This window comes from Elephas maximus, chromosome 23 (assembly GCF_024166365.1).
Source record: "Elephas maximus indicus isolate mEleMax1 chromosome 23, mEleMax1 primary haplotype, whole genome shotgun sequence".
Taxonomy (NCBI): Eukaryota; Metazoa; Chordata; class Mammalia; order Proboscidea; family Elephantidae; genus Elephas; species Elephas maximus.
Window position 1 is genome coordinate 58106344 of NC_064841.1, and position 13382 is coordinate 58119725.

A 13382-nucleotide genomic window follows, 5' to 3' on the forward strand; every position below is an offset into this window, starting at 1 on the left:
TGTTCTTGAATAACCTTTTTAATTTCTTCAGCTGCTTTATCTGTGTGTTCCTTGGCTTGTTCTGTGTATTGCCTGATGTCCTTCCTTATGTCTTGAAGAGTTCTGTATATTATGAGTCAGAATTGACTCAATGGCACTGGGTTTGGTTTTTTGTTTATTCTGCTTCCTGTGATTCCAGGAGGTTTCCTTCATCCAGGAGATGCCTTGATTTTTTTTTTTTTTGGAGAGCTTGTTGAAGCAATCGTGGTCTGCTGCTTCATGTGATTTGATATTGACTGGTTTTCTCTGAGACATCAGTAAGTTATTGTAGTAGTTTATTTTTGCTTACTGTATCCAAGCTTCTTGCTTTGTTTTGTTTTGATATGCCCCAATAGGTTGTTCGAGTGAGCTAGCTTGATTATTTTTGCCTTCGAAGCTCTAATGTCCTGTCACTAGATGGTTAGAACTGTCATCAGGTATATGAGCCTAGGAGTCCATTCACTTTTCTTATATGGATTCAGCTCAGTTGTCCTGGTAGATGGTCATCAAGTGTGTGTTACAGGCTCTGTCCTACAGTCTTAGGGGACAGGGGTGATTGGTGTAGGTACCGGTATCTGGTTGCAGCAAGGGGTCATGCTCTGAACAAGGCAGGGAGCTAACAACTGCCCCCTCAGTGTCTGTGAGGAAAGCACATCCCTGTTCCCTGTAGCACACAGGTGGGTGGGGTTTGCAGACAGACCCTGGCGCCCAGTGCTTTTGTTTGTAAGGACTGGAAGGCACCACTTATCCTTGGACCCCTGTTGTGGGTGGCTGTGTGGCCTGAGTAGAGCCACCTGTCCTTAGGCCCCTGATGTGGGTAGGTGAGCACCCTGTTTAATAGACAAAGCAGTGTCAAATATCAAGCACCCACCTCTCCACCTCAAAGCTGAAACAGTTGCAGCCTGCCAACAAGGGCCCATTCTCCTGAAATAGGAATGAGTAGGTTCATGCAGGGAGGAAACGTATTCAAAGTCCATGGACCGTTTATGCCTGAACAGGAACTGCTTCTGTCCTGAGTGCCCCAGGTTGGTGGAGCTGGCAGATTATCTCTTCCCCAATTGTGAATTTATTGTTTCTCCATGTCTGGGAGAATTGCTCAGAGCGTGCAACAGGACCTATCTCAGGTGCAGGGAAATCAGCAGCCATTGAACCCACTTTGGGGCAGGGGTGTGGTAAGATATACGTAAATACTTAGCTTTTGTCAAGAGCACTGTTCTTCCCTGGTTCCAGAGTTGTGAGTAGGCTGTGCGGCTGAGTGTTTCTCCCTGAGGAAACTGCAGCCAAACGTTACCACCAGCCGACCACAGCCGCCTCTGGGATTGGTGCCTGAGCATTGCTGGCGGTTCAGGTCTGGCAGCTCCTCTCCGCTTCTGAACTGTCTCTCCCTCCCCCTGCTGTTCAGTCCGTTTTCTGACTTTGCATTTGATGTTCAGTGCTTCTAGCTTGTCATAAATGTAATCTTTTCACTTGTTTTTTTTTTTTTGGTCTTTGTTGTAAGAGGGTTCGCCATAAACATCTGACTAGTCCGGCACTTAGCCCTGCCCCCGCTTTGTCTATGTTTAAATCTTTTCTTGAGTTCTTAAAATAGTGGTCTCATACAATATTTGTCTCTTTGCGACTCATTTCATTCAGCATAATGCCCTCTAGGTTCATCCATGTTGTGAGATGGTTTTGCAGATTTATCATTCTTCTTTATTGTTGTGTTATATTCCATTGTGTGTATGTACCATAATTTGTCCATTCTTCTATTGACGGGCACCTAGATTGATTCCATCTTTTTGCTGTTGTGAATAGTGCTGCAGTGAACATGGGTGTGCATATATCTATTTGTGTTATGACTCATATTTCTCTAGGATGTATTCCTAGTAGTGGGATTGCTGGATTGTGTGGCATTTCTATTTCTAGCTTTTTAAGGAAGCGCCAGATTGATTTCCGAAGTGGTGGTAACATTTAACATTCCCACCAGCAGTGCGTAAGTGTTCCAGTCTCTCCACAGCCAATCCAACTTTTATTGTTTTGTGGTTTTTGGATTAGTGCCAGCCTTGTTGGGGTAAGATGGTATCCCATTGTAGGTTTGATTTGCATTTCTCTAATGGCCAGTGATTGTGAGTACTTTCTCATGTATCTGTTAGCTACCTGCATGTCTTCTTTGGTGATGTGTCTATTCATATCCTTTACTCATTTTTTAATTGGGTTATATGACTTTTTGTTGTTGAGGTGTTGCAGTATCTTGTAGATTTTAGAGATTAGACCCTGATCAGATATGTCATAGCCAAAAGTTTTTCCTAGTCTGTAGGTTGTCTTTTTACTCTTTTGTTTGGCTTTTGATGAGCAGAAGTGTTTGATTTTTAGGACGTCCCAGTTATCTAGTTTCTCTTCTGGCATTTGTGCATTGTTAGTTATGTTTCATATTCTGTTTATGGCATGTATTAGGGCTCCTAGCATTGTCTCTATTTTTTCTGCCATGATCTTTATCATTTTAGATTTTATATTTAGGTCGTTGATCCATTTTGAGTTAGTTTTTGTACATGGTGTGAGGTATGGTTCTTTTTTCCTTTTTTTTTTGCAGATGGATACCCATGTATGCCAGCGCCTTTTATTAAAGAGACTGTCTTTTCTCCGTTTAATGGACTTTGGGCCTTTATCAAATATCAGCTGCTCATATGTGGATGGATTTATGTTTGGGTTCTCAATTCTGTTCCATTAGTATATGAATCTGTTGTTGTACCAGTACCAGGCTGTTTTGAGTACTGTGGTGGTATAATAGGTTCTAAAATCAAGTAATGTGAGGCCTCCCACTTTGTTTTTCTTCTTCAGTAATGCTTTACTTATCCGGGCCCTTCCCTTTCCATATGAAGTTGGTGATTTGTTTCTCTAATTAAAAAATGCTGTTTGAATTCAGATGAGAGTTGAATTGTGTATGTAGATCACGTTGGTGGAATTGACATTTTCACAATGTTGAGTCTTCCTATCTATGAGCTTTTTATGTTTTTCCATTTATGTAGGTCTATTTTGGTTTCTTGCAGTAGTATCTTGTACTTTTTTTGTATAAGTCTTTTACCTCTCTGGTTAGGTTTATTCCTGCACATTTGGGGGCTATTGTAAATGGTATTGATTTGGTGATTTCTTCTTTAAAGTTGTCTTTGTTGTTGTAGAGGAATCCAACTCTTTTTTGTATGTTCATCTTATATCCTGATAGTGTGCTGAGCTCTTCTGTTAGTTCCAGTAGATTTCTTGTGGATTTTTTGGGGTTTTCTGTGTGTAAGATCCTATCATTTGTGAATAGTGATACTGATTCCTGGCCAATTTGGATGTCCTTTTTTCTTTCTCTTTCCTTACTGCTCTGGCTTGGACCTCTAGTACAGTGTCGAGTAAGAGTAATAAAAAGGGCATCCTTGTCTGGTTCCCGTCTCGAGGCAAGTGCTCTCAGACTCTATTTAGAATGGCGTTGACTGTTGGCTTTATATGATTGCCATTTATTATGTTGAGGAATATCCTGTCTTTTCCTATTTTGCTGAGAGTGTTTGTCATGAATAGGTGTTGGATTTTGTCAAATGCCTTCTCTGCATCAATTGATAAGACCATTTGGTTCTTTTCTTTTGTATTATTTATGTGATGGATTACATTGATTATTTTTCTAATGAACCATTCCTGCGTATCTGGTATGAATCCCTCTTGGTCCTGATGATTTTTTTTTTTTTTTTTTGATGTGTTGTTGAATTCTATTGACTAGAATTTTGTTGAGGAGTTTTGCATCTATGTTCATGAGGGATATTGGCTTGTAATTTTCTTTTTTTTAGTGGTGTCTTTACCTGGCTTTGGTATCAAGGATATGCAGGCTTCATAGAATGAGTTCTAAGTATTCCTTCCTTTGCTGTGCTCTGAAATAACTTTAGTTGTACTGGTGTTAACTCTTCTCTGAAAGCTTTGTAGAATTCTCCAGCAAAGCCCTCAGTGCCAGGGCTTCTTTTTTGTTGGATTTTTTTTTTTTTTTTTACCTCCTAAATCTCTTTTTTTGTTATGGGTTTATTTAGTTTTTCCACCTCAGTTTGTGTTAGTTTGGTAGTTAATGTGTTTCTAGAAATTTCTCCAATTCCTCTAGGTTTTCAAATTTGTTGGAGTATAGTTTTCCATAGTATTCTGTTACGATCCTTTTTGTTTCAGTTCAATCTGTCATGATATTGCCCATCTCATTTCTTATACAGGTTATTTGCTTCCTCTGCTTTTTTCTTTTGTCAGTTTGGCCAATGGTTTATTGAGTTTCTTGCTCTTTTTAAAGAATCAGTTTTTAGTCTTGTTAACTTAGTCAGTTGTTTTTCTCTTCTCTATTTCATTTGTTTCTGCTCTAATCCTTATTATTTCCTTTCTTCTCCTGCCCGAGGTATTCTTTTGCTGCTCTCTTTCTATTTGTTTGAGTTGTAGGGTTAATGTTTTGATTTTGGTCCTTCTTTTTGGATGTATACATTTATTGCTATAAATTGACTTACAACCATTGCTTTTGCTATGTCCCAAAGGTACTGGTAAGGTGTGTTTTCATTCTTATTTGAGTCTATGAATTTCTTTATTCCATCCTTGATTTCTTCTGTAAACCAATAGTTGTTGAGAAAGGTGTTGTTCAGGTTACATGTGTCATTCAGTTTCCATGTATTTGATTTTTTTGTCTTGGCTGTTTCTTTTATTGCTTTCTACTTTTAAGGCTTTATGGTCAGAAAAGATGCTTGTAATATTTCAGTGTTTTGGATTCTGTTAAGGCTTGCATTGTCTCCTAATATGTGGCCTGTTCTGGAAGATGTTCCTGTGCTTTGGAAAAGATTGCATACGTGGCTGCTGTTGGTTGGAGTGTTCTGTATATGCTTATGAGGTCAAGTTGATTGATTGTGGCATTTAGATCTTCTTTGTCTTTATTGAGTTTCTAGATGTTCTGTCCTTTACTGAAAGTGATGTACTGAAGTCTCCCACTATTATTGTGGATGAGTCTGTTTCTCTTTTCAATGCTGTTAGAGTTTGTTTTATGTATTTTGGAGCACTGTCATTGCATGTGTACATATTTATTATCATTATGTCCACCCGGTATATTGTCCCTTTTATCATTATATAGTGTTTTTTCTTATCCTTTGTAGTGAAATTTGGTTTAAATTCTATTTTGTGGTGGTTGTTTACTTGATATATTTTTCCCATCCTTTGAGTTTTAGTTTGTTGTGTCTTTGAGTCTAAGGTATGTCTCTCGTAGGCAGCATACAGATGGATCATGTTTTTTCATTCTGCCACTCTCCATCTCTTTATTGGCATATCCAATCCATTTATATTCAGTGTAATTATTGATAGGTATGAGTTTACTGCCATCCTTTTTTGTGTTTTTTTATGGTGTTAACAGTTTCTTTGTTTCACTTAATTTTCTGTGCTGAGTGGTTTTTCTTCATGTATTTTCTTTTTGTCTTTTTCATTATTGTTGATTTTGTGTTTGCTAAGTCTTTATATTCTGTCATGTGTTCTAGTCTTGGGCTGTGTCTGATATTGTTGGTTCTGTAGCTGATGGACTCCCTTTAATATTTCTTGTAATTTTGGTTTGGTTTTTACAAGTTAACTTATGTTTATCTAGAGATGCTCTAATTTCATAATATCTGAGAGACAGTTTTGCTGGATATAGAATTCTTGGTTGGCAGTTTTTTTTCTTTAAGACTTTATGTATGTCATCCCATTAACTTCTGGCCTGCATGGTTTCTGTTGAGTATTCAGAGCTTAGTTTTATTGCCTGTCCTTTGTAGGTGACTTTCTGTTTATCGCTAGCCACTCTTAAGATTCTGTCTTTATCTTTGATTTTGACAAGTTTGATTATAATATGCCTTGGTGACTTTCTTTTGGGATCTACCCTGTGTAGGGTTTGATGAGCTTCTTGGGTAGATACTTGCTCATCTTTCACGATATCAAGGAAGTTTTCGGCCAGCAAATCTTCAACAATTCTTTCTGTATTTTCTGTTATCCCGCCTCCCTGTTCTGGAACTCTAATCACCCATAGGTTATCCCTCTTGCTAGTGTCCCACATAAATCTTAGAGTGTCTTCATTTTTAAAAATTCTTTTATCTGATTTTTCCTCAAATAAATTGGTGTTAAGGGATTTCTCTTCAGTCTCACTAATCTGACTTCCTTTGCCTCAGTTCTGCTCCTTTGACCTTCTGTTGAGTTGTCTTATTCTGGAATTTTATTGTTAATCTTTTCGATTTAGTTGCTTCCTCTCTGGTTCCTAGCAGCTGGTTAAATTTGTCATTCTGTTCTTGTATTGTTTTCCTAAATTCCTCTATTGTTTTGACTGTGTGTTCCTTGGCTGGGTCTGAGTTTTGCCTGATTTCAGAGGTCTGTATATTAATCTTTTGAATTCTAACTTGGGTAACTCTAAGACCTTCTCTTCCTCTAGAAGTTTTCCTGGTTCTTTGTTTAGGTTGCTTGGTGGAGCCATCTTGATCTGCTTCTTTATGTGATTTGATATTGACTCTTGTCTCCAAGCCATCAATAAGTTATTTTATTTATTTATCTTATGTTTGCTTGCTGTGTCATACATTTTTGTTCTGTTTTGTTTTGATATGCCCAAGTAGCGTGGACATGTGAGCTGCTTTGGCCATTGGCATCTTTGAAACTCTAACATCCTGTCACCAGGTGGCTAGAGCTCCTACTAGGTGTGTGAGCCCAGGAATCTGTTCACCTTTCTTGTGTGGAGTCAGCTCATGTGTCCAGGTTGTTGGTCACCAAGTGTGTGTTGCAGACTCTCACCTACAGTCCTATACGGGCAGGGCCACATAGGGGCATTTGGAGCAGGCATTGGTATCTGGCTGCAGTAGGGACTTATGTGCTGAGCAAGGCAGGGGGTGATGACTGCCCCTGAGGACTTGGGTGGAAGGCTTGTCCCTGTCCCCTGGAGCTTTGCAGCTAGACTTTGGACACCCAGGGCTGTTGGCTGTAAGGACTGGGAAGCACCACTTATTCTCTGACCCCTGTTATGGGTGGCCAGATAGAATGGATGATACCACCAGCCCTTAGGCCCCTGATGTGGGTGCGTAAGGATCCTGCTTAATGGGCAGGGCCGTGTCAAATATCATAAATCTACAAATCCCACCTTGACTGCTGCAGTTGAATATAGGCTTCAGGTTTATGCCCTGTCGTTCTATGCTAGTGAGGGCCTAGGCTCTTGAATCGGCCCACACAGGTCTGGGCAGGGATGAAGGGCATTAGAAGTCCATGGACCTCTCATGCCAGTGCCTAAAGCAAAGGGACAGTGCCTGTCCTGAGTTCCTAGCTTAGGAGGCATGATGATTTTTAAAGCCGTGAGACTTGTTTGGGCGTGGATAGTCCTTAGTTCCCGGCTTTGGGGGCTTGGCATTAATGAGGGCCTGTGGTGTTGAATTGGCCCACACAGGTCTAGGCAGGAATGAAGGGCATTAGAAGTCCATGGATCTCTCATGCCAATGCCTGGGCAAAGAGGCAGTGCCTGCCCTGAGTTCCCAGCTTAGGGGACATGGCAATTTTTTGAAGCCTTTAGACTGGTTTGGGTGCACATATTCCTGAGTTCCCAGCTTAGGGGGCTTAATGGGTTTTTTTCCCCTAAAGCTGTGAAACTGGTTTGGGCGCAGATAGTTTAGGGGCTTGGCAGTTGTTGAATACTGCTGGACTGGGGTTGGAGTGCAACAGGGAAGGGGGGTAGGTGAGGGGAAAGTGGCACTTCTCTGCTGTGAAAATCTGGAGACGGAGGGGTTATTTTGACCCCATGTGGTAGGGTTAGATGCTTGGCTTAACTTTTGCAGGTCCAATGCCTCTTCCTCCTGGCTCTGGAGGCTTGTACAGACTCTCTACCGCCCATTCTCTCCCGTTGTGGTGAAATGTGTCCCGAGTGCTACTGCTTGCCTTAGCACACATGTGGCACCCAACCCAGCCAGCAGGATGCCAGCTACCTCAGGACTGGCACTTCTTTGCTGCTTCTGCACCATCTCTCCCTCCCCCTGTGCTCAGTCCAACTCCTCTGCTTTGTCCTTGATGATCAGGCTCCTAGATTGTCACATATAATCGATTCACTTGTTTTTTCCAGTCTTTGTTGTAAGAGGGACCACAGGAAGCATCTGACTATTCCACCATCTTGGCCTCACCTCTCCTTGTGTTTGATGCATTGTATATTTTATTTAATTAGTTCATTTCATTTAAGTTGTCAAAGTTATTGACATAAAGTTGTTCATAATATTCCCTTATTATCCTTTCATATGGTAGGTTCTGTAATGACATCCTGTCTAATTCCTGATAGTGATAATTTGTATTTTCTATTTTTTGTCGTTTTGCTTTTTTGATTATTGTAGCTAATGGTTTATCAATTTTGGTGATCTTTTCAAGGAACCAGCTTTTGGGGTTGTTAATGTACTCTGCTGTTTGTTTTCTATTTCACTAATTTCTGTTCTGGTCTTTATTATTTATTTCCTTCTACTTACTTTGAGCTTACTTTTCTTTTTTACCTTCTTAAAATAAAACCTTAAGTCATTGATTTTAAACTGTTCTTCTATAATTTAGTATTTAAAACTATAAATTTCCCTCTGAGCCATGCTTTAGCTACTACATCCCACAAATTTTGCTGTATTTTAGTTATTATTTAGTACAAAATATTTTCTAATTTCTTTCTGATTTTTTTCTTTCTTTCCACCCATGGGTTATTTAGAAATATGTTGCTTCATTTTTTAGTATGCAGGTGTTCTCTGGATAACTTATTGTTATTGATTCCTAACTGATTTTCACTGAGATCAGAGAAAAGAGCCCATATATTATACATACTGAAATGTTTACAGGTAAAACAATATGTCTGGGATTTACTTCAGAATAATCCGGAGTGAGGTAGGAGGAGAGGAGGTAAATATAGATAAAGCAAGAGTGACTATGAGTGGATAATAAGACGTGAAGATTCATTTTACTATTATTTCTATTTTATTATACTTCTGAAATTTTCTACACTAAAAAGTTAAAGAGTTAAAAAAAAAATCCCATCACTTCTGGCAAGTTTTATCTGGCCTCCTTCCTCTCCATTTATTAAAACTTGCTCAGAGAAGGCCTCTGTAACCAGCCCATCACCTCACTTTCATTGTTCTCTGTGAGTGCACCCAGGTTGTTTCTTTCATAGCACTTATTACAAATTGTAAGAGGTTTCTTTTTATTTATTAGTTGCTTGTTTGTTATTTATTATCTGTTAAGCCCACTAGACTATAACACATTTCTTCACTAGTGTGTACTGAGTCTGGCACTTAGCCCTTGTTTAGTAAATAATTGTAGAAATGAAGGAAAAAACTTGTAGAATTTTTTATATAATGTATATTTCTACTAAAGTTAAGAACATTACATATTTTCATTCTCATGGTATTATAAGTGGTTTGTTCTGTACACTGCTTTACATTTCTAGAATATTCTGTGAGCTGGAGCTGTTTTGGCTTTGTGGCTTTCGCACCGTGCTTTAGTGAACCATTATTAGGTTGTTAGGTGCCATTGAGTCAGTTTTCAGCTCAGAGTGACCCCATGTGACAGAGTAGAGCTGCCCTATAGGGTTTCCTAGGCTATAATTTGTACAGCTTAGATTGCCAGTTCTTTTCTCCTGCAGAGCAGCTGGTAAGTTCGATCCCGCCAAGCTTTTGGTTAGTAGCCGAGCACTTAACCTTTGTGCCACCACGGCTCCTCTAGTGAATCATAAGCACTCTAAAGAGGTTGACAAAGAAGGTAGAAGTAAAGTTCTGGCCTCTACTTTAAAGCTCACCTCAACTTTCGCCTAAGAACATCAGCTTTTATTTTTATCAACTTGCAAGAGTTTGAAGAAAAGGTTAGAAAGCCTTAAAATTTTTTTGAAATACTTTTGAAGTAATTTTTTTCTTATGCTTTTACAGTGTTCTAACTCAATTACCATCATAGCTAGGAGCCCTGGTGGCACAGTGGTTAAGAGCTATGGCTGCTAACCAAAAGGTTGGCAGTTCAGATCCACCAGCCGCTTCTTGGAAACCCTATGGAGCAGTTCTCCTCTGTCCTGTAGGGTTGCCATGAGTCAGAATCGACTCAGCAGCAATGGGTTTTGGTATCATCATAGCTGTGGCATAAATTTAGAATTTATTTTATTTTTTGGTAGTGTTTTGAAAATTTTAAATTAGAAATCAGTTTTATTTTGAGACTATTAGAGGTTTTCTTACCTACTTTCTCACTCACCACTGTAAGTGGTATTTTATGACAAGATTTGGTTTTTACATATTAATTTATTTTTTATTATGCACTGCGAGTTCATATTAAATGTAATATTTTATGTAACAGTTGGAATGAATTAAGTTTATGGTGAACGCTGTGTTAAAACATTTATATTTTTAGCAGTGATCTTAGTACTCGGGAAATTTTTAAGATTTTTTTCTCCCCAGTAGAATTAGGGAAATACAGATGATTTTTGTAAAAGAAACTATTGTATAAATTTAAACTCTCCCTTTGCAAAAAATTTTTAAAGTAAATCTTCAAAAAGGCAAAAAATAATTTCTGAAATCTTAAGAAATAGGCACATCCATGATGTGGGCTCTGTATGGGGTCAGGAAATGCGAAAGTTCTGTTCACCCAAGAAGAAAACGGTGGAATATTCCCAAGTGTCAGCGCAGTAGCCACATGGCAGGACATGTAGTACAGACTCTAGCAGACTACCAGGGCTCTTCTGGCTCTACCACTTACTTCTCATAGGACCCAAAGCAAGTCATTTTATTTCCCTGCATTTCTGTTTCCTTGTTTGTAAAATGGGTATAATGGGTATCTCAAAGGGTTATCATGAGGAGCTTAGAATATTTCCTAGGACATGATAAACTCTTAATAAATGTTATCTACCACTGCTGCTGTTACCAGTCACAGATTTAGTGTTATCTGCCTACTTGCATTTGTCACCTACTAGAGCTCTGGGCTGCTAACCGAAAGCTTACAAGTTCAGGTCCACCCCAAGATGCCTCAGAAGAAAGGCCTGGCATCTACTTCCGAAAAAATTGGCCGTTGAAAACCCTGTGGACCACTGTTTTGCTCTGAGTCGGAGTGAATGGGACAGCACGTGGTTTGGTTAGAGGATTTCGGCAGGAGACCTTAAGACGTTTTATATCCCCTGGAACCTGTCATAACATCTACCACAGTGCCTGTCATGCAGTAGGCTTTTAATGAATGTTAGCCTATTAAATGCAGCATAGCTGACTGGTCTTTTGGAAGTACTGCAGTATCAGTATTTACTTAGAGGCAATTCCCTACTGAGATTCTCCGTTTCATCTTCCAATCCTACAGTGAACATTTTTTTTAATCTCAAGGTGACTTGTCTCCTAATATGTCTCCCTAAAAAAAAAATCACCTAACATGTGGGTAACTCTTCCATTATACTTCCAAATCAAAACAAAACAAAAACCCATTGCTGTCTAATCACCTCCAGTTACATACAACTAGCCCATAGGCTTTCCAAGGCTTTAAACCTTTGCAGAAGCAGACTGCCACATCTTGCTTTTTCCTGCAACGTGGCTGGTGGGTTCAAACCACTGACCTTTTGATTAGTAACTGAATGCTTATCCACGGTGCTACCAGGGACCCTCCCATTATACTTCAATTGTAAAATCATTACCTTTGAAGATTTATTGTTGTCTGACTAGTTAGATGGTCTTGTTTTAAGAGAGGTTATTTTTTAAAAAAGGATTGGTTTTATGGTGAAAACAGTTTTTGCTTATAGGTCGAAAGTCAACGTGTATGTTGTATGACATCCCTAAGTGTATCTGCATATTTTGTTTATTTGTACATTCATTTATTCAGATCTTCACCAGATACTCACTGAGTGCCTAGCCAGTGCCAAGCAGCATGCAAGGAGGCTAGTGATGCAGTGTGGTGTTCACAACCTTGTTCATATTTAAAATATATGTGTCTCTGGATTGTAAAGAGAGCTAGTCTCCCAGAGTATTAGATCTTGGGATGTATTAGGCCACAGTAGGTATGAATAAGGAGTCCCGGTGGTGCCGTGGTAAAGCACTCAGCTGCTAGCTGAAAGGTCAGTGGTTCGAACCTGCCAGCCGTTCTGCAAGAGAAGAATGTGGCAGCCTGCTTCTGTCAAGATTAAAAGTAATTAAAAAAAAAAAACAAACTGTTGTCATCGAGTCTATTCTAACTCATAATGACCCTCTAGGATACAGTAGCACTGTTCCACTGGGTTTCCAAATCTGTAATTTTTACGGAAGCAGACTGCCATATGAGGACTTGGTAGTTTAAGGAGGCTGAATAATTTGTTCAAGGTCACATGTCTAGGAAGTGGTAGAACCAGGATTTAAAAATCTTTTAAAATTAATTAACTTTTAAAATACAAAGCCAGTGCTCATTACTAGACCAAAGAAAACAAAAAACAAACCTGTTGCCGTTGAATCAATTCTGACTCTTAGCAATCCTATAGGACAAAGTAGAACTGCCCCATAGGGTTTCCTAGGCTGTAGGAACAGGAGGAGCCCCAGTGGTTAAGCTCTCGGCTGCTAACTGCTAGATGTAGTGTGAAGAATATTTTGTATGGTTAGTTCATGAGGGAGTGAGGTCATGCTTATCGTGTGCTTAACACTATACTCAGCACCTAGGAAGCACTCAGTAAAATGTTTGTTGCTGTTTTCTTTTTTTAATACAGGAGCTAAACCTGATCTTGGAGGTGAATTTGAGGAGACATCTAAGAATAGCTTTATATATAGGTTTCTAGTTTTTTTTTTTTTAGTATTTGGAGAGAACTTTTGCCAAAGCTTTGGAATTTGTTCGCTTGTTTGTTTGAATTTATACGATGCCAGTTTCCAGAAAGGATTTGAAATAGATGTCTCACTTACAAGTGTGTTCCAGTTGTGAGGTAACGGAAAAACCACTGAACTAGAACTAAGACGACTTAGCACCAGCTATAGCTCTCCTAACCAGCCACATGATCCTGGGCGATCCCCTAGTCTAGGTTTTCCCTATCGGATTCTTTGCCTTCTTTATTAATAAGGAAATGGTCAATTTTAGATATTGGTATTTGGGTTTCTCAGGATTGGTATGTAATCCCTAAAGTCTCATAAATTTGAAAATTATATTCTAAAAGTAAACCCCAGTGCCATCGAGTCGATTCCAACTCATAGCAACCCTATGGAACAGAGTAGAACAGCCCCACCGAGTTTCCAAGGAGCGCCTGGCGACCCTTTGGTTAGCAGCCGTAGCACATAACCACTATACCACCAGGGTTTCCATTCTAAAAATGGAGATACATAATCTGATATGAATGTAATCTTGCTCCTAAATAAAATATTATCACTCTTCCCAAAGAAGCAATCTTTAACGTGAGTGACTTAACATATAGTCCATTCATA

The 13382-nt window shown here is 39.2% G+C and overlaps 1 protein-coding gene across 2 annotated transcripts in view; it reads left to right on the forward strand.

The window, feature by feature from the left end:
* CDK8 (cyclin dependent kinase 8) overlaps positions 1-13382 on the forward strand; it is a 175154-nt gene that overhangs the window by 87727 nt on the left and 74045 nt on the right. The window lies entirely within an intron of this gene.